The 22,032-nt window shown below is 46.1% G+C and overlaps 1 long non-coding RNA gene across 1 annotated transcript; it reads left to right on the top strand.

The window, feature by feature from the left end:
• Positions 1 to 4,314: 4,314 nt before the first annotated feature.
• LOC113944822 lies at positions 4,315 to 6,781 on the top strand. Its single transcript, XR_003526830.1, has 3 exons — positions 4,315 to 4,663; positions 5,159 to 5,213; positions 5,963 to 6,781. It is a non-coding gene; the product is annotated as an uncharacterized LOC113944822 (long non-coding RNA).
• Positions 6,782 to 22,032: the final 15,251 nt, after the last annotated feature.

The following is a 22,032-nucleotide window of genomic DNA, read 5'->3' on the forward strand; positions in this document are numbered from 1 at the left end:
GTCCTGTGGTCTTGCCTCAAGGACACCTTCCACAGGGAGTGATGATGCCCCAGAGAAGCTCTGGGTCACCAACTCCCGTGACCTGTCCTCGAGGGCGCCTTCCACCAGGAGTGGTGGTGCCTCGGAGAAGCTCCGGGTCACCAGCTCCTGTGGTCTGGCCTCGAGAGATCTTGATAGAAGAAAAATCCTCGGAAATGCTTCGGGTCAGTGAGGAACGAGTTGGCTGCAAGGAAACTCCTCACAGCACCGCTCTGTCCCGTCCTGTCCAGACGCGTGCTCCGAGCACAGTGGCGTGGCTGCGTTGTCACCAAACACCTATATCAGGACGTGTCACAAAGGGCCCTTGGACACACTGCCCCATCCCATTGTCGATGACCACCGTGTCACAAAGGGCCCTGTGACACACTGCCACGTGCCCAGGGGCCTCCCCCAGCCCAGCCAACCTGCTCCAGTTTGCAAGGAATCCATTCCCTAAAGTGTCTCAGACAGCGGGACGTGAACTTTAGGAACGTCTCCAAAAAGGAGCAAACACTCCCCTCCTGTGCCTGCTCATGGCAGCAGAAAGAGCCCCCTTGGCTGCTGACGCAGCCGCAGCGGGAAGGGCACGGGGCCTGCACAGAAGCTGGCATGGCCTCCTTGGGAGAAATCCTGGCTGGTGGCCATCACAAACACAGGAGGTGTTGCACAGAGAAGCAAATACGTGGGCAAGGGCACGAATGCTGTTCTGACCCCTTTGGCCAGGGCTACACCGAAAGTGGCAGGTCTGGCAAGTCCCTGCTGAAGGAGACCTGCCACTGCCCCAAGTCCTGGCAGGAGTGGTGCCCGTCTCCTGCCCCAAAGACTTGTGCCCCTGTGGACTTTTCTACCAGAGGGTAGCCAGAGCCAAGAGGCCTTGATGTCTGTGCTCTTGCAGGGGGCTGTTGGGAGCAGCTGCTGCAGCAATTGGTGGCACTGCTTGGCATCTGCCAGAAGGCAGAAGCTGTGGCTCCTTGCTGGAATGATTTCTCCATGGTAGTGATTACCTGCAGCACAAAAACTTCTTTTCTGTGAAGGCACAGAAGAATCTGGCATTTAATAATCCTGAATTCAGGAAAGCATTACTTCCCATTACTCAACACAAGGAGTTGAAAGAAGTTGCAAACTTCCCAATTTAACTTCATTGGAAGGACCCGAGAATGTCACACATTTGGAATTTTTGCTTCCCCTCTCATACCTGCAACTCATTTGTCTTCACACGGTCCATGGAGAGTCAGTTTCAAAAAATGAACTGAGGCACCAAAACTGGGTGTTGTTTGGTTTGCAAACTTTTCTATTAAGGGATAAGAATAGACTATTTCTGGTAAGGGATAAAAGCTCTCAAGGAACAAAAGTTCCCTCAGTGTTACAAAAGCACCCCAAACAAGTGAGGATCTTGCTAAAACACTAATTCTCCCTCTGGTGCAGATAGCTAACTGGCCAGGAAAGCCTTTGAAGGGCTCTGAGCAAAGTAAAATCTGTATTGGATGATTGGGAGTTTAGAGAGCGAATGCTCCAACCTTTCTAAGGCCTTCTGCCTCATCCTATGGACACTCAGGCGGGTGCTTTAAAGTTCAGGCTGTCTTGAAACCTTGCCTGCAGCCATGAGTGAGCCCTGGTGAAGTCTTCTAAGAACTGTGGGTTTCCCTTGGTGGTCAGGGTGGATTCTCTCCCAGGACTGAGTCTCAGAGGCCTGGTCTTTCCCCCTAGCCCTGGATGGGACCTGGGTGCTGTGCCCAGTTGGAGCTGGCTGGCAGTGATTCCATTCCAGGAGATCCCATGTCACTGAGCTCTTCCCCCCTTGCAGTGTTAGTAGGTGGTCCTGGTGGCCATGCATTTACTCTGCTGTACCAGCCCAGCTAAGGTAGACTGTCATCTCTGAAGTTGTATCACTGTGGTTTCAGCTGAGCTGCATCAGTAAGAGATTTTTCTGGGCTTCTAGTCACGTCGAGCACCAGCACAGAGTGCACATGGCAGATGTGGTGGGGGATGCAGATTACTGTCTTCAGCATGTGGGTGAGGAGCAGAATCAGCTCAGATGAGGCTGGTGTGGTTATACATGCACAGCTTGGATCCAAATCCAACCTTTGATATTAAACAGCCCTGAACTCCAAGATTTATTTCAGAATAATGCAATCAGTGCTTAACTAAAGAATTTTAATGGGAAAACATTGCAAAGGTGCTACCAGGGTTAAAGTGCAAATACAGTTCGTGAGCAACTCTGCTTTAGCAGGTGTTTGACTGTAATTTGTTCACTGGGCTGACAACATACCCATCTTCCCAGCAGGGACTGCAAACTTCCCAGTTCTTCAGACCTCTTGTGTACTGTGATTTGACAATACTGTAAATCCAGCTTTAAGGTTCCCAGAACGAGAAAAAAAACCCCAGAATTCTATGCCCCAAAGTGCTGATGTTGCTGCATAGACTCCCTCTGCCTGTCTGAGCGTGCACTGAGGGCACTGCTGGTGTAGCACTGCACAGATGAGTTTTATGGCACATCTCCTGTCACCTGCCTTCCTTCAGCTGAAGAAACAACCAGCTCAGGCTCTGACCTGTGCTTTCTGGCTAGCTGGAGAGATCAGATGCCTCTGGCTTCTGCAGATCAATTCACACTGCTGAGAAATGGGGTACAGACTGGGGCAGCTGCATCCAGTGCTGCAAAGCTGCCAAAAAACAGGCACAGTGCAGCTCCACACTGTGGGGAAGGAGGAGAAGCAGACAGGGAGCTGGTATGGGGGGGTTTCTCTGCTCACTGGCACCCAGTGATGTCCCCTTCTGCTGGGATGCTGAGGGGGCTTCACTGACTCCCCCTATCCTCAGGTCTCCCCTTGTCCCTTCTGTGGTGCAGGGCTGGGAGCTCCCCCCTTCTGCAGGCTGTTTTGGCAATCTTCTCTGAGCTGTATTGTGGCTCCTGCCACTTGACATGTTCTTCCACTTATGGGCCTGGAAAACAACAGCAGGTGACTTCAGGAGGATACTGGACATAGGACCAACAAAGCTCCATGGAGGACTTTGTTTTTTGTCTTCAAAGGTGTGTTTCCACCCACAGGGCAAAATTCCCTGTACTTCCATGGGGAGTGCCCCTGAGCAGGGGTTAATCTTCAAGTGCTTTGCCTGCTGCTGCCAAAACCATCTCTTACAGGTGACAGGCCCAGCCTTTAAGAGGTGGTACCCCATTGCTCATGTGGCACATAGGAACCTCTAATACCATGGTGCCAGGGCTGGCTCTCCTCAGATTAACACTCATGAGGGTGCTAGTAAGGTCCTGAGCATCCCTGGTCTGAAGCATTGATGGGCCTGGCAGGGAGTCAGCTGCAAGTGGAATAAACCCTTTCCTCAGGGACTAATTGCTGGTGGTCAGGCCATGGTACAGCAAGTAAGGCTTAGTGATGAAACCAGGCTGCCTGTGCCAGGGCTACCAGCAGCGGGGAGAGGGCTGAGTACTGCTAAAAGACATCTGGTGCAATATCCTGGGAAGTGTGGCAAAGGCACACTTTTTGTGGGACCAGTCAGGCTTGGTTTCAACAGGGATTACTCACAAGACTGATCTGAGCAAGTTTCTCATCCGTGTGCCCCATTGAGTAGCAAGTGCTGAGGGTGTTTTGGGGCATCCAGCCATGGTTAGCAGCTGGTTTCCCCTTGAGTGGATTTGCCCTGGTTTGAACTTCTCCCAGGCTGCTCTTGGAAGATCACCAAGTGAAGAGTGCAGCAACACAGTTTCAGCTTGCTATTGTCAAATGGGCCCAATTGCTTTCCTATTATTTTGGCTGACAAAGCCAGTGGTACCCTTTAACTGTCACAGTTTCCAGCAAGCTGTCTGCTCATCTCTACCCCTAAATGTCATCAGCAGTGACATGGATCCCTGAGAGTCTTGTTAGTGTGTCTTGCTGGCGGCATCTCTACTTTTGATCCCAAATGACAGTCTCAGCCATCTGTACTTAGATACTGGTACTCAGAACAAGGCAAGGAGTCCACTTTCATTGCCTAGTAGCTCATGCTGATCTCCGACATTGCCATCCATCACTGGGGATATCTTTTTTTCCCTTTTGCCAAGTCAGGTAAGGTTTCCTTCGTGGTAGACACTTGGATGGAGGTTTTTTAGTGCACTATTTAGCTTGCTTGGGTCTGTTCAAGTGCACAGCTCATTTGCTGCCATGATAACTGTGCCATGGCTGGAGACTTCTTTGAGCTTCCTTTGGCATTTGTTGTGTTGCTCTTATTATGTTTTCTCTTAACATGCTGTGTAGTCAGGGAGGTACCTGCTGACTGCTCATGTGCTCGAAGACTGGAGCGTTTTAGCACCTTGGATGTGAGGAGGTTGGAGATATAGTCTGCTTTGGTCTCATGTTTTTATTCTGCCCATGTTTTCATTCTGCCCATGTTTTCATTATATGAATATTTCATCCCAAGTCTGGCCTCACTTGGATTACAAAATTACACGATTTTACTGAAGCTGCTATATCCAATACCAATGGCAGCTTCTTCTTCCCATTTCAAGCTTATCATGTCCCAGATCTGGGACTCAACTGCTCACTTGGTGCCGTGTGGCAGCTGTCTCTCAGGCAGCTATGTAGCACGTGGGGACACCTCTCCAGGCCCCTCTCACTGATGGTGATATATCCATTTGTCTCCTGTGCTGCCAAAGAAGGTACTTTCAGAAGGTCTGAACATCTTGTGTGTAATTTAGAATCTCCTCAGGGGTATTTGGATCCTGCCAAGCTTTAATTTTGCTTTGCCTAATTGCAGGTTTGGTTGTTTTCTGTGTGATGCTGAGAAATGCCTGGGAACTTACCCTGCTTACCATCAGTCTCTTTGCTTGTTTATCATCTGCTTTTTTCTGATTTCGTATCACTTCAAATCAGTATTAATTCTTCCCCCCCCTCTTTCCTGAAGCTTTGACATAATGATTTTTTGTAGTAATTACTGTTGGTGACCACTGTCATTTGCTGATATACTCTGCCCTTTACCATTCAGAAGTAAAGCATTTGTGGTGCATTTTTTTAACACCAGATTTTCCTCCTCTGCTTTGTCCTTTGTCCTCCTCTGCATTTCCTTGTAAATAACTTCTGGTGCTGTTTTTCCATGTGTTTCTGGGCTTTTCCAGGCCTGCTTAGTGAACCAACTCTGTGTCTGTTTCTTGCAGGCTGCCTTTGGAGATCTTCTTAATGATGTCTGTGCGCATCTCCAGGTCTTGGGTGGTAAGCGAAGATCCTTGGAGTATTTCTGAGCACTGCCCTGGCATCTCAGTATTGTCTCTGCTGCCTGTTAAGGACAGGCTCTTTGCCCTCTGCTGTGAGGCCATAAATCCTACAAGGCTCTCTGAAACAAGTGGCTGAATTTGTCCTGGTGGTTGTTGTGCCCCTGCCTTACACAGGAGGTCCCAGGAATACATTTTCCCGGTGCTCTCATACCAGTGCTGGTTGTGTGTGTGCAGCAGAGGAGCTGCAATGTGTCCCTCTGCACGTAGGCACACACAGCTGGCAGCTGCTCCCCCTTCTCCTCGACGTGACTCCAAGCAGCAGCTTTTGTCACTGGCCTCAGTAGGAGCAGGGCTGGCTGGGTAGGGGCATGTAGCTCTTTAGAGCATCAGGATGCTGCTGGGAACAGTGCTGAAGTGCTGGGAAGTGACTGGGAACATGGTGGCAGTTGCAGAGTTCTTGACATGTACAGTCAGAGCTACAAGTGAGCGAGACCCAAAAGCCACTGGTCACTCTTGGAGCTGATGTGAGTCTGTGTTTTGTTGTGGGCAGAACAGTGTCATGGGAGTTGGGCTCAGCTCTGCTACCGCCTTGCTGAGTGCCTTTAGTCTTGTCACTGTGCTCTCCAGGCTGGGATTTCTCTGTCTGTTACATGGGAATTTTGTGGCTTTGCAGAGTATTTTAAGATTGGCATACTGACAGCTATACAAAAGATAAATCTTATTCTTTTATCAACATGTTTCTGTCAGCAGGACTAACCTAAGCTAACCACTGATCCAGATGCTCTTGGAATCAGCTGGGAGTTTATACATCAGTTCCTTGCTGACATGCTGTCACACGCAAATTGTGATTTATGATGCTAATACTCTCTCAACACTTTTCTAATTTTTTAATAAAGATACTTCTGTGAAGTATTCCACTTCAAGCCCAGCCCGGACTTATTCATATGTTTAAGTTATAAACAGAGTAATTGGTGGAGCAACAACTTCATTAAGTTTAACAGTTTAATAGACTGGCATGGCTGAGAAAGAAAACCTTCCTTCTCTGGAGCTATCCCCAGGTGGGGAGTCAGGAAGGCAGAACACCACATTAGTAATCGTTCCACTGATGTTTTCTCACTACACCAACATTATATTGGTAAGGAAATTGCATGCTTCACTCTTTGACATAGTTATGGTGATAAATTGGGTATACAGAAGAACTAATGATGAAATTAAATGGACTTATGAATATACATAAGATCTCTTTCCCAAGGTCAGTTCTGGATGACACAGCAAAGATACTACAACAACAGGTAAGATGTGGGCTCAGTCAGTTGTGGGCAGCATGTTGCTGAAGGCTGGATGCAAATGTTTGCTCAGGGGTACAAAGAGATGGAGGAAGAGATGAACATACAAGACCATGATATGCCCCTCTGCTCTTGAAGGAGCCCTGTTCTTAATAGGAAATTTGACCTGTTGCCACCTTGATGCTAAAGAAACCCCTGCACCCCTCACATAACGTGCTTTGTTAGAAGGCCATGCAGGACTTGAGAGCTGAGCTCTGGGTGCTGCAGAGACACGTTCTGTGGAGACATCTAGTGTTCCAAAGGATGGAGACTTGGGCTTTTTGGATGCTACTCAGCAATTCAGGAGGCAGTTCAGGAGCCTGTCCTTACATCCTCTTTCTCTCAGTTCTCTGTGGTGCACACAGAGACAACAGTGCTTCTTTTGCCTCCAGGAATGCTGATGGCATGGACACAGTTAAAGTAGAAGGGCACTCTCAGACTCAGCAGATCAAAAGAAGTCTTAAATAGATTTTTTTTTTTCAGATTTGATTCCATCTCCAAAGTCTCTGTAATTACTACCATACAGAAGTCATACATCTCTGCAGGCTTTGCCCCACGAGTGGCTCCTATGTCATTCCAGAGGAGCTGCACACCCTGCAGGGAAACACTTTGTGAAGTGGTTCTTGAGAGACATCCCTGTGCTTTCTAAGTAAAACAAGAAGTTTTATTCACATTTCACCAAGTGACCTTGCCCAGAGCTGCTGCTCTGAAGTAAAGTCCCTACAAGTCTGCAAGCTGTGTGTATGCAGCAGATTTTTGTCTGTACTGTTTTTCTGGTGAGGATGTCCTTTTCTAAGGTGACAGTATTAGGTTGATCAGTTTTCATTCCACTTTTGTTTGCAGTTTGTAGAATAAATGCAAAGAAGCTAGATTTGCTTTCTAATTGGTGAGTGAGTGGGTCTGGTTTCTATCGACAGCAAGAAGAGGGGAGATGTACGCTCCTGGAGGAGTGCCTGGGCTCTTCCAGCTCTGCAGGAACCGGGAGCTGCTGCCTCTCTGGAAGGAAACATATTAAAAGCCAATGTCCTCCCGTGTCAGAGCACCGAGGTGCAGTCTTAGGGGAGCCAAGGATGAGCTGGCAGTGAAGTTGTGTGCATGCCCTTGCAGATGAGTTCTGCTTCTCTGGGCTGAGACCTCGCTGGCCAACACGTCATGCAGCCACCCAGAGGGACATCGCAGCTCCGTGTGCCAGACGCGACACTGACCCCTGCTTCTCTCCCCCTCATCCTTCCAAGTACTTTCTGGCAAATAATCTAAGGTATGGGGATTTTTATTCCCCATGGTTTCCAGCCCTGGGAAAGCACTTCCCGGTGGGAATGCGGCTCTCCCCTGCCGCTGTGTTCCCTGATGCTGCGTGTGCCGAATCCCTCCAGTCCCGGTCCGACTGGCACTGGCAGCAGTAACCGGCTCGTGGCAGCAGAGGGAGTCGGAAGCCCAGACACGGGTTGGGGCTCCGCTCCCCGCGCTCCTCTCGCCCCCTGCGTTCAAATGTAACCCAAAAACCGGCAGCTGAATGAAGTATGAAGATGTGCCTAATTTTTCAGACATGAACTGCCTTTGTCTCTAGTGCCAAGGAGAGCATCATCTACCTGGAAGTTTTATCATGTAGGGAAATATGACGTTTAAAATGTTACATGCAGTTTTGAAATTCCCATGCCAGTGGGAGGCAAATTCTGAGGCAGAAGAGATTTCCAGCCTTCTGTTTCCAGGAGGCAGCAGCCCCACGAAAAAAACCCAACCCAACCCAAAAAAAAGCAGTCCCACGAAAAAAAAACCAACCCAAACAACAACAACAACAAAACCCCAAACCACCAAAACAAAACAAAAAACCAAACCTGACCAAAAAACAGCAACAAAAATATTTAGAAAAAAAAAATTAGAGAAAAATAGGAGCAAGAACCCAGTAGCTGTGATTAAGGATGACAGCAGAGACAGCACAGCTGAGAAAACCCAGCCTTGTAGGGCTGGCTTTGTACTCCAGCAAAAAAGAGGTGCCTTGACTCTCCTATCCCCTAGAAAGAGTTTTGCAGCCGTTCCAAAGTTCCAGCTGGCAAATCCATGCTGGCAGACCCCTTGTCTTTGGAGCAAACTGCTGGTGCGGGATAGAGTGAAGCTGGAACTGTTGTCAGCCCACATGAAATCCTGGACTAATGTGGGCTCTCTGCAGTAATAAGGGATATTACTTTAAGTGGCTCAATAACACTACAGCTTTGCTATCTCCTGCACCATAATATATAAACTCTTTTACAGACCTAGATGGAATTTCTGCGACATTTCCTCAAATTGCATTGTTTTAAGGTACTTTTGCATTTTTATTGGCAACCCAGTTGTAATAGACGGAAACCACACAGCATTGAAACTGCTTTCTAGGAGATGCCTGGTAGCTGTGAAATATAAACCAATAAGGTCTTGGACTATAGCTTAATCTTATCAGCAGAATTCAGGTAGTGTGAGGCTGAAATTGTGCTACTAACAAGTGTTTCCAGCCATCACTGCCTTGATGAAATGGGATGGAAAAATCAGGAAATAAAGCTGTGTCTGGATCCACAGAGCTCCTGAATGCAGCAGCACAGAGAGAGGAGTTGGCTGTGCCAGGCAGCAGCCAAGTGATTAAGATAAACAGTTCTCTGCTCCTGGTATGCTGCAACACTAACACTACCCTGGTGAGCCTCCCAAGCCAGGAGACATCAATCCTCTTCAACTACAGAGACAAACTGCAAGTGATTGCAAGAAAATGTGGATAGTTTGATGATATTTTTAGGAACTCCTCTCCTTGTAGGTTAAAAATGAAGTGAGGGCTGTCAGTGCCTTGGGGATTGCTGTGGGTATAAGCCAGCACCTCAATTTATTTAAGTTCCTCTAGGAGCAGAGATAAATCATTTTAGCTGCTAGGATTTTGATCTCTGCAGGCTTTTTGAATGGCTGACTGTGGGTTTTAATACTTACTTCAGAAGATGTGCAAAATTCACCCTAAAAGCTTGCCAATATCATCCCTTAATTCTCCCCAGCTCTCCTTTCTAATGTCCTACCCTGTGGTGCTGTGTGATTATCAGAAAACTTATACAGCATAGTTTAAACTGGAAGAATCTCTGTTTCTTAAAAATTTATAGACTTCAATTATTGAGGTCTTAAGGTTGCACAAGCCTGTGTTCATAAGGTAGCACCTTTAGAGGTGACTACTTGGAATTACTGCATTTAGCTCAGAAATTTAGCTCAGAAAAAACAGCAGAGAGATGCTTAAAGGAGACATCCCTTGGACCATGACAGCTGGAAAGATTTAAGATGTATGTAGCCTCTTTGCTTCTTCTGATCTTTGAAAGGCTGAGTTGTGTTCACTCCACTTCTCTGGCTCTAAAAGGCTGCCTTAATGATCTGGCCACAGCCAGATATCCACACTAAGAAAAGTCAGATCTGCTGGTTTTCAGTACTCAGAAGGTTTCTCCTTCCTGCCTGACATTGGTTCATCTTAGACCCTAAGATTTCCTCACATCCTAGCCCCACAGAGCCAGGCTGCAGCAGTCCTTCAATCCCAAATCCATCCAGGAGGGAGGCAGTGCACACACACTTGCAAAAAGACTCATGGTCTCTCAGGTATTTGCCCCAGATCTCTTGTCCAAGTATTTTTGTGCTGCACTTGTGTTAAGCAGACAATCCTGCTGTCCAGATGTGCCATAGTGCTGTCTCTCTCCTCCTCTGCTCCTCATGTGGTCCTGGAGCTGCGAGATGAGGCCAACAGTGTCACTGGGGCACTTGTACCTCCCTTGCATCACTGCTTGTTCCCAAGGATTGTTCTCTCACTGTTTAATTAGTCCCTTCAGTAATAAGCATATACAATTTGTTCTCTTTCAGTTGATATTTACCTTGTGGGAATCAGGGGCTCCTGAGAGCTATCACACATCAGAGCTTTATGGGGACCTTGGGAAGAAGAATCATGTGTGACTTGGGCTTTGGCAATGGCCCAGGCAAGGGGGACAATAAACCAGTCCCAATCCTCTGCTTTTAAATACTGAGACAGAGAGACTGGAGCTGGTCCATGATTGTGCTTTTTAGCTGGTGCTCCTCTCTCCCTCTCCAGTGTTCACAGGACCTGTGCAACCACCTCCCCTCAGCCGTCACTGTTGCAGGCAGCCAGGCGAAGTGTAGCAAGGGTTGTTTGCCAAAATATGTCCAGCCAGAGACAGCAGGATGACGGAGAGGTGGTAACCAGGGCCCCAGAACCAGCAGCAATGCTTCCTCTGTGCACGGTGGCTGAGGCTGGGCTGCAAGCACACATGTGGCACTTGGGATGGGTGTGCAACTGGGCCATCTGCACAGCCAAGCTGATGGGCTGCTCTCAACAGCCTGAATTCCCCAGTCAGGTATTTCCGCAATTAGAAGCCCTCAAATTTTTGATGGCATGCTAAAAATTAATAGCAAAATAACCCCCTGAAGGTACTCCTTTGGTATTTTCATTGCTCAAAATTCAGAAACTTGCTACAGCCTCAGTCCTTGATTTTTCCTCTAACCCATACGTTGGAGCAAGCGAAGCACCCGCTGACCTCAGTGAGAGTTTAGATGCAGGGACTCCTTCACTGGCCAAAAGCACAACACAAAAGGTGGCCTTTCTGCTCAGGTCCTGTATATTGCTCTCAACTTGTACTATTACACACCTAAAGAAATGCCAGTTTTTGCAGGCTGATGGATTTGAACATGCCAGTATTGCTAAACACCCTGTTTAGAATTTTTAAATGTTTAATTTGTAGTGATGGAGACTAAATTGAGAATTAAAACCATGCACATCAGTCCCAAGGGAGCTCCCTTCTTCCCTCCCACTCCATCTGGAAGGAAGAGGAGTTGGAATTCTACATGAATTAATGAATAAGTAATAAAGAGTCACACAAATAAATTTCAGATACATTTTTTTTAAATCATCTACAAGTTAATATTTATTTATGTAACTTGCAGAATTCCAGCCAATTGCTGTGTAAATATTAATTAGTAATTAAACTTTAATAGCAAAGCAAAATCCTTGCATTTGCTAAATGTATATATTAAAGCCATCATTATTTGTTTGGAGAATTGGTTTAGTTTGGGACTTTGGTCAAGTGGTGACACAAATATGATTTTAGAGCGATCCTGGGTTAATCGTGCTTTTTTCTTTGATTGCAATTGCTCAAAAAGAGGATGAAAGATTTTTTTTTTTCCCCTCCCATGAGGAGATGATAACAAATTTAAAAAGAGCCCTTGGCAAAACCGGGGCATTGCTGTACTCCCAGTGGTACATCCTTGCTACATTTTTGGCTGATTTCCAATACAAAGAGGAGGAAGGAGGATGTCTTCTCAGCCATCAGCACAGTTCCACTGCCTGGAGGAGCTGTTCTCATTTAGCAGCTGATTATCTGACCTGTGGTGGTACTTTCTTATTTATGTGCCTTTTGGCAGCCCGAAGGCTCACTGTTTTTGCAGGCCACCACATTAAGGCTTTTGCATTAATGTCTTGGGACCGTAATCCACAATGTCCCTGTGTGTCACATTTTGGTGTGCCTTGCTAAACCCACCTGGGAAGGAGGTTTACAGGGATGAGCTTTCCTCTTCTTCAAAGAGAGAGAGGGTGAAAAGCTGGTGAGTCCTGGCAGCGCTGTGGCTCACACCTGAGGCCTCCCTGTGACGTCTTGCACTGCTTTGCTGATCGCTCTGGTTCTGCTGTTTTCTCTGTGTGTTGTCTTACTGCTCTGGGGCTCTCATGAGGGTTTCTCAATGCCATGGTTAAACCAGGCATTGTCCCCTGCGATCCAGGCTGGCTGCCACACTCCCAGTTCCCAAGTGACTCTAGTTTGAGCCTTGCCGTGATTTGGGGGGCCCTGGGCTGGGACTCCCTTGGGCTCAGGAGAGGGCAGTCAGTGAAGCAGCTCTCATCCTCAGGCACCTGCAACTAAACAACGTGGCTGGAAAAAAGCTGGAAAAAAAGTGATTTTGCTGAGCTGTGGCTTCAGCAGCACTTGGGCTTGGGCGTTGTACCATGAGGTGAAATTGCCAAGTGGTGCCACAAACATCTAAAGGGTAAATCATTCTAAGATACTTTAAGAACTGAATGAGACTTTGGGTAGAAGGTGGTTTATAGTTATCTATGAATTTTTAAAGGTGAGGGGGGGGGAAATATTCCAGCCAAAAAGGGAGCTCTGGCATTCTGTGTAATCTCGTGCAAAGAGTTGGTGGTAGTGTCTGTGGTGCATTCCAGCTCTGGGAGAGGCAGGGAGGTTCAGTTGCGCTGTGGTTTGGGTTTGGATTTGTGCTTTGCAGATTTCTTCTTTTAAGACAGTAATCATGGACTTAAGCTAGTGAGACAAACTCTCAGTAAAGCATATCAGTCCATTTCATCCTGCTGGGGAGTCAGGATCTGCCTCTTGGTACGGTCCCTCTGTGATTCCCCAGCCCCATGGTCTGTTGTAGCTAACATCTTGAAAGTCAAAGAAGTGAGGCCCAGTGCTCCTGGGACACACCTGGGAAAGCTTTTGAAGGCTCAGGACTTTAATAAGGATGTGGAGCTGATAAAACACTTATTGCAGTAGTACTTTTTTCTTGGGCTTCATTTAATTACAGGGACACTACTTGTTAAAGAATTTATTAAGCCGTTTTCTTACCCATTTTGAGATTGATGGAGCATACAAAGACATGAGCTGATTAAACCCAGCCAGGCTTCACTCAGCTTTCAGAAATTAGTAATCTCTGAGGTCTGAAAAGACAAGTACATGACTCAGGCAACAGCCCTAGATACCTCCACAATGAACTTTCCTGGATGATGTGTGCTCTTTGGTTCAATGATAGTGGATGGCCATTGAGTGTGCCCATTTTAACTAGTAGGAAGAAACAGAGACAGAAAACAAATTAAGCTGATTACAAGCACAATAAAACAAAGTGCACAAATTTAAATGTAAAACACTGAAAATGTACCAGAAGTAATAAAGACAAAACAGTGATAGGAGTCTGAGTAGGAGCCCTGGCTAATTTTGTGCTGCAAGACATAAAAGAAAATCAATATTAAAAAAATGGGACCTTTAGCATAGAACCTGTTAAATGGTGTATGCAACAATTTAAAAGAAAGGCTAGAAGTGCAACATAGAAACATCCGAACAACTGACATTTAAAGAATTAACATAAAATTATTCCAAGATAGTGATGAATGTAGTCAGGCACTCTCCTAATGCTCATGTAAAACCAGGCAGCTTTTACAGTGTACCCTCAACCTTGAATGCATCTGCTTAACAATTACCCTCGTGTCCCAGCTCTCTGTAGGCAATATAAACATTCAGTAATGTGTGGACCAGCCTGTTTAAATCTGACTTTTTTTATCTTGTCCTTGACCTCATTAATAGGTGATGAAATGGCAGGCCAACATGGGGCTTGCTTTATCTCTGCTCCTCTTGTTATCATGGGCAAAACTCCTGACAGACAGAGAATGAAATCAGCATCCTCTGAGTAATACATCACTCCTTTGGAGAAGGGCTGTCTCCGTCAGTGGTTGACATCAGCAAATACCAAATGCTATGGTGTTGCCATGCATCCTTCACTGATCAAATGTTTATTTCAGTACAGTGCTCTCCTTTTAATGTGATGTTGCAGATGTTAATTAAATAGTCATTATTTAAGAAAGACAAAGTCTGTCCTTAATTTTTCTCTAATTCTTCCTTCTCCATCTACAACAGGTAAAAATCCAGAAACAATGCCAATGTTGGTGTGCAAAATTCAAAATATTTCAGTATTTAATGACTGTGCAGTGGTCTTGTGTTGGGTTTTGGACTCCCCAGGCAGTTTTGGACTGGTACAATCCAACACCAGACTGAGTGTCAGGGGCCTTTAAATAGACAATAAATGAAAGCACCTTAGTGCCACAGCCTGAGGGTGAAGGGGTTAGGGATGCAGCACCACACAAAAGGGTTCAGACGCAGTTGAAAGTCTGGGTGCAATGCCGATTTATTAAGGGAAGACAGGGACTTATATAGGGTAAGGGTGAGGGGAGGATTCATAACTGGGGTGGAGCATGGGATTGACAACCCAAGGGTAAGGCAGTATTGGGAGAAAGGTGGGTGTAACTTGTGGGTATCCAGGGGAAAGGACCAATGGGAGCTCACTCTGCACTGCAGCAAACCTCAGCCAATCAGTGAGAGATGAGTGGGAAAGCAGGGGAGAACAGGGGAGTAAACAACTTTTGGAGGGAAAATCTGAGGGACCAAGGGGAATAACATTGGGGTACATTAAACTTGATATAAAACCAGTGATGAACCGGGGAGTAACAGGTCAGTCCAATAGAATAATAGTCCATTCAGGCTCCATAAATATCTCTCCAAGCCTGGAATCGTTCCCAGTCTGATTTTCTGTCCTCCTCACCTTAGTGCATTGAAGCACTGATCATGTACAGCCAGGCCAGTTGTGAAATGATGTTCTCAGACCAAGCCCTCCATCCTTCAGGCAGTGAGATTAAGGCTCTCTCTTTACTGTGTGACTCCCAACAAGGCTCAGAACAATGAGCCACTGCACTGCCAGCTTCTCCTACCAGCTTCTCCTGTCTCCTTTCCCGCGTGCACAAGGAGCAGTTGGCTCCGGCTGCCGCAGACAGTTTAGGAGCAGAGAATGGGAACATTTTTTAACTGCTTTGGTCAGTTCAAAAGAGGTCCTGTCCCTCACTCAGAGGAAGACTCCCAAGTGGCTAAGGAATAGCATCCATCAGATCTTCCCTCTCTTTAATAAAATATACACCATCCACCTAAATCCCGTGCCATAGCTGCTGAGCTGGTGTTTTGTTGTCTAGCAGTGCAGGCAGCACAACCTCCAAGCAAGGAGGATACTCCTGGCATTTGGGATTCAGGCTATTTGCAAACTCTGGCATGCCTCAAGGACTCCTTTGCGCAGGCTTCGCATTCCCAGGATTATCTTCAGAACCGATGGGTTGCCACTAGCCCAGTCATGCCTGACGGAGTCCCTCTCTTACACAGATTATGTGCCTTTTCCATGGGCTCAGACTTCAGCCTTTGCATTTAGGACACATCACCTCTCTTGCCTTTGCTTGTCCTCATATTTTCTATGACACTTGTAGGAATTTGTGTTTTTCTGAGACCTTAGCACTCTATGAAATGTAGACTTGGCTCTTGGGTTTTTAAAGGCTACCGGGAGAAGACCTATATACGGTGGTAGGACCAATTTCTGTGAGAAACCAGTCTAAAAAGGAAGCCAGGAACACAGCGATGCCTGGAGGAGTTGAGAACAGTTCCACAGTTTTGCTTATGTGGGGAAGAGTGTTAAAGCCGGGGAAGAGTGTTAAAGCCAGGGAAGAGCTGCGCTCCTGGAGCCTGGGCCCATGTCCTTGCAAAGCCCAGGTAAAGCCCTGGTGTGGTGGGTGGAGCTGGAAAATCCCAAACCATGAACACTGTACTGCATTTTCCATTTCTTAGAACTCAGGTAACATATTCAAAGAGGTTTATACCAGTATTTTTGACTGCTTCCACTTCCTTTTTCCCATTTGCAAATATGATACATATTCAGGGCTATTTTTTTCCCAGGCATGAAATTTTTCTCTCCTTTTTTTTCCTTTTCCTGAGTATAGTTTCTCTGATCATGTTTTAAAAATAAGATGGATTTCTCCATATCTTCAGCTTTACTTCCTTTTACTTGAAGTTTTGTGAGTGCTAACATTCTGTTTCACAGTATAGCTAACTTAGGGGCTGGGATGTGTTAATTATTCAATGATTTAAATGAAATATCAAAGGAGTTTTTATTGATTTGCATATAAAAGTTGTGAAACCCAATATATGGCACAACACACAAATTAGTAGGCCATAAAAAGCATGAGTGAATTACTGTTTTATTAAAGCTTTAAGATAATATGCTGTAGTATCTGAAAAGAAAGGTCAAAAGAAAAAAAAAAGGGAAAATTTAAATGTGTGCACATTGATGGACTGGGGAATGTGGCTTTACTAATAACTTCTGTGCATAAAAATTTATATTTTTCAACACAGCAATCATTTCTTTTACCCTGTTGGGTATTTTAACTGTGCTCCCATGTACATAATATTAATTTAGTCGTAAAATAAAAGGCAGTTATTCAGAGAGTAGCCCATGTGAGCTATTAAATTCAAAGGACCGTGTGAAGTATTTGTGGTTATCGTTCCTCGCAGTTCTGAATCAGACACAAACAAAACACTCCTGACAAGATGAAAGTGTTTGCTTTCAACATAGCTGTCCATGCTCAGCTCTGGGTTCCTGCATTTCCCTCTCCAGAACTGACACCATCTCCGATTAGGTTGTTCAGGTATAAATTATCAGATTGTTCTTTGGGGGAAAAAACCAAACAAACAACCACAAAATGAGCACTTGTGCAATAGACAGGCTTTTAAAGCGGGACTGTACATTCTATGAGTCTATCTAAAACAGCTACTGTTATAGTTCACTTCTTTTTATGCCACATCAGTGAGTTCTGCTGCCTTAGGAAGTGAAAAAATGCTTTTGCTTGTCCTGCTCATTCACTAGTGTGGGGTTGAAAATTAACCAACAGCAAATGAGCTTGACTGCAAGGCCAGTCAGCTGTGTAAAACATTTTCATGTTGTCTCTCTCAGGAAAGCTTGAAGAAAATATTCCATGCACTGCAGCAGCAAATTAATACATAGCAATTAATCAAAATTCTTCTCACTCACTTTCCCTGTGCATGTACTCTTGCATTAAGCCTTGGAGTGCCTGATTGCTCTGCTATTAGATGTGCCTGTGCTAAGACTCGACACAAGCACTTCTCAGCAAGAAGAAATTAAACCCAGACTCAGGATGAATCCTTCAGAGACTTGGCTCTGCAGCTCGGCTCAGCTAATACAAATCTGTCAGTGTCCAGCCCTTAATGGCACTGGTGTAAAGACTAAGAGACTCCTGGTAAAACCACCTCTATGGTTTCTCTCTATATCAGGATACATCATCAAATAGCATTTCAGAGCTATCTCTCACCTTTTATTACGAGTGCTTTGGAGAGAGATCTCCTTCTTACCCTTCTCCCACCCTACCCTCCTACCTCTCTTTACAGACAATCCAGATCTGCTCAAATCTGCTGCTGGGAATAGCCCCTGATACAGGGGAATCTGCAAGGAAAAAAGGATTTTCAGTGGATCCTGCTTCCTGCAACACACGCAGCTCAGCAGCCACACAGCAGAGTCTCCTCTAAAGCCATGTCTAGACAGTATAGTCGTGTGGAGTGGAGGATGAGCATTTGCCATAGCTGAGACACAGCAGTCACTGCTTACACAGCATCTCAGTCCATAGCTTCCCAAAATAACTGTGTGGCATAAATCACAGACAGTAAAGCAGTGGGAATTATTTCCTTCCTCCAATCCTTCCCCTTGCTGTCTAGGTGGTTGGTGAGTTCAGTACATATTTTGCATGCTTGATCCTTGTTCAAGGCACAGCTGCAGCAAGAGGTTGATAGCACCTGTTTGCTTGCTGTCCCTCTGTCTGCTGGCTGTAAAAGAGGGGATGAGTCAGCTTCTGCAGGTGCCACAACAGGATGGATACCCTTCTGCTAGCCTCAGAAAAACCCCAGCCATGTGTGTCACTCAGTCTTTCACAGCCAAACACCTGGGCTGGTAGCTTGGACCAGGCTCCTTGCAGCGGTGCCAGCTCAGCATGAGCTCCTCCACAGTGTCCAAGGCTTAGCTTGGGAATCTCTGCTCTGTACTGCCTGGGGTCCTTGTGGTCTCTTGGACTAGTCTGCATCTGCCACTGCAGTTGTCTTCAGTGTGCCTTGCGCCTCGTCATCACCTTCCAGGGTACCAAATGGTCTTGCAGGGTATGAGAAATACCTCCATCCAAATTCATCCCTACTGTCAGTCAGACAGTAGAAGGATGGATGTATGTCCATGCCAGTACCCCAGGGACTCCTCAGCCAGCAGTCTTCCCAGACAACAGATCCTGTTTGCCCTGAGACTACCATCATCAGAGAAACGTGGGAGAGCCATTGCCAGAATGCTGGAGGTGGTCTGAGGGCAGGTGTTTTGCATATTGTTTGGCTTCAGTGAGGAAGAGATCACAACTTGGCAGGGGAAATTACTGCAGGCCATCCCCATACCTAAAATGAAAAGTTAATTTGCCACCAAGAGAGAAGAGATATGTGTGGGCAGCATCCCCACATCTGTGGTGAGTCAGACACCCCAGAGATTCAGCTGGCAGACAATGAAAGGGAGAAGTAGGTCAAGGCAGACAAAGGCACTGGGGGATCCATCTGCTGGATCAGACAAACTGGGAGGCAGCAGTGGAAAGGGTGTCTGACCTCCTGCACGTTGATATGTGGAGCAGTCGGGAGAGCATTCATCATCCCACAGCCTGGGAGAGGGGTGACATTTAATGACTGGCAGCTGGAAAGGCAGGTAGCTGCTGAGAAGAAGGTGCGTGATAGGGCTCCACCTGGTCAAATAGCTGGGTAAGATTGCAAAGCAATGGGGAGTCCTTTAATTGTGTGCTTGCTGCATCAATTAGTAAAGGCAATAGCGTTGGCCTGTCTAGTTTAATTGGCAGAGCCAGTGAGAAGGGCATCTGACACGGGCACCCTCAGCATCCCTGGGGGCAAGGCAAACCCAAATGACACTGAAGTTACAGGAGAAGGGCTGCAGCACAGCCTGCCACCTTCACACTGGTGCGTTACTCCACTGAACAGCAGCTCCTGTGGTGGGAGCAGGTGAGCTTCATGCAGTCCTTGGCCATGAGGTCTGGAAAAGCTCCCCTGAAGCTGGTGAATATGCACAGACTGAAATAGGGAATTTAGAAATCAAGGCTCCAGAAGGGAAAGGTCAGTCTTTTAACTCCTCGGTAATGTTAATGCAAGGTGTAAGTTGTTGTATCACTGATTCATTTACTTTCTTTGTTTTCCTGGGTGACTTGGTTGTTGCAAGCCTCAAAGGTGTAAGTGTACTTCCCCCTACCTCCCAACCTGACCCTTATTTCCCAACTTATTCCAGTGCTAACCACCAGTGATGGTCGTAATGGATGTGTCTGGTCATAATGGCTGCAAGTGGCTCTAAGTGGATTTTGAGGGAGACAGATAGGAACTCATTAGCCAGAGACTAATTTGAGCATTGCATCTACCTAACTACAGGGTTGGTCAAGGTCCAACTCAAGACAAGCTTGGAAGAAATTAATATATGTAGTCTGTATGCAAATATGTCTGTGACTCCATTATCTTACTCCATAAACAGTGGACAGCCCTGGGCCCGTTGAGCTCTCCTGCACAGGAGTGGACTGTGTGCCAGGATTTGTCCTTGAGAATGAATATCTTTTAAGGTGCCTTCCTGAGGATGAGAGATTCTTTATCACATCAGATCATCAGATAGTAAGTGAATTGGGAGTATGTGCACTGAAACTTTGAAATCTTAGCTAATTAAGTGGTACAAAGGATTGTGCATATATCATCCTTTAGACATAAACTGTTGACCAAGTCTGGAATGAAGTCTGGATCCAGCTGCCCCTGAACTCTCCTTTGAGAAGCTGTTTAGAACATAAGGGGGTCCCTTCTGAACCTCATGACTTAATGGGAGGGTCTCCTTTACAGTTTTATCTGACCCTGCCCTCTATGCAGTAAATTCTCAAGTGTACCTTGCCGTCAAATCTTGTTAAACCACTGTTGCATTTACCATTGAACTTTGTTAATTCACTGTTTTATATCAATAAAATATGTTCTTACTTCCCTCCTGAGAGTGAAGTGCATGATTCCACCCTCAACAAAAAGGAAGCAGGTACTTCTCTGTGGAGGATGCAGCCTCTGGGGTTTGTCAGTGCTCAGCAAAGTGAAGATGAGTCAGGTCTGAAACAGGTGCACATCATTTCAGGCCAGTTAAATTCCTACGGGGATGTTCTCTAGTCAGGCTTCAAGTGACATATTTTCTTGCCATTTCATTTTCTTTATGGGATTAAAGTCATTCCTGCTGTGGATTTGTCTTGATTATTCTGACTGTCCCCTGAGCCACTGCCTTAAGTGGCAGGAAAGAGGCCTGGTTGCTTTAGGCATGTTTGAGCCTGTACCTTCACCAAGCTTCCAGACAGCATGGGAATGATGTGTAATTATATATATTTATACCCTCCTCTCTAGGGTATGCAAAAAACCAGCACAGGTATTTGAAGATGGTCCCAAAGGCAGGACAGGTAGGAGCTTGATGCAGGAGTCAGAATGGCTGGAAGAGCCAGGAGGAAAGCAGAGGTTGTGTGAGGGATTGCCCGTCAGACAGAGCTGCCTGGACACAGCAGTAGGGTCAAGAAACAAGACTACCATCAAGGCATAAGTAATTGTCAGGACATCATACCAGAAAAGTGATAAATAGGGGAATGTGTCCTTCAGGAACCCCTGCCTACATGGAAAGGGAATTAAATTAGAGAGCAAGAAGCTGCTAGCCACGTCTTGTGTCCAGTGAGGACAGGGAGATGTGCATTAGCCTACGAAGTTAGGAAGGAGACAGACACTTCCTTCACCCTGTGTCGTGAAGTTTAACTAGAAATCCTTCTAAAACATTTTGCAGAGTTCAAGTCTACTGATTATTTCTACCTCTTCTGTGAAACTCTCACTCTGCTACTGTGGATAAATTACCATAAAAAGATTATGTTGGTGGAAATTTTCAGCCCATGCAGAAATGCCTACTGGTAAAGAGGAATGAGAAAACCGATTGTCTGTATCGATCAGTTTGCACCTAAAATTATGCAGATCCCTAAAGGATTTATCCAGCCATGATCTCATCTGACAGTGGGGTTTTGGCAATAATAACAGTTTGTCTTGACTCTGAGACTTCATTCTCATTTGCTTTGTGTATATTATGTTCAATGCTATCAGAGCAAAAAGAGTGTAAAATGCAACTTTTCCCACCTGAGAAGCTCTAGTTGCCCACTTTATGTAGATTTAAAATCATGGTGTGCAATCAACACAGTGAGGAATGGTCTGAAAACCCTCCACCCCAATAAGTGGATCTCTTTAAGAAGGTGAAAATAAGTGTATTTTTAAAGTACTGGGACTTCTCAGGAGAGCAAACAGTAGGAGCAGTGGATGGGAGGCAGCTCACTTTGATAAGAGTGGAGCGAGTGTGGAGCGAGGATCTGAAAAATCCTGACCAAAGAAGACGGGAAACTCAACATGCCCCCTGCAGCAGGACCCAGGGTTTCTCCTGTATAGAGACTCCTGCAAGATAGAGAAAACAGCAGGTTTGCTGGGGGATGCTGTGTTTATGGCTCCAGAAGGGGACGTTCATGTGCTTGGGGCTGACTTGCTATGGAGCTCCATTTGTGTTCATTCTGCAGACCCCAGCACAGGATGGGCTGCCAGCACAGCAGCACCTGACTGGGTGCTTCTCAACATCTCCATGCACAGAAAAGAGGAATGCTGTTCTGGAGGCTGCCAGAGAAACCATAGATGAAATCTCCTTTTCTATCCCTCCCCTGGGTACTGAGTTGCTGTTTTGTGTAAAACAATTTTTAAAAAAGCGCCAAAAATTTTCCACTGTTTTTGT

This window comes from Corapipo altera, unplaced genomic scaffold (assembly GCF_003945725.1).
Source record: "Corapipo altera isolate COAL_440 unplaced genomic scaffold, ASM394572v1 23, whole genome shotgun sequence".
Taxonomy (NCBI): domain Eukaryota; kingdom Metazoa; phylum Chordata; class Aves; order Passeriformes; family Pipridae; genus Corapipo; species Corapipo altera.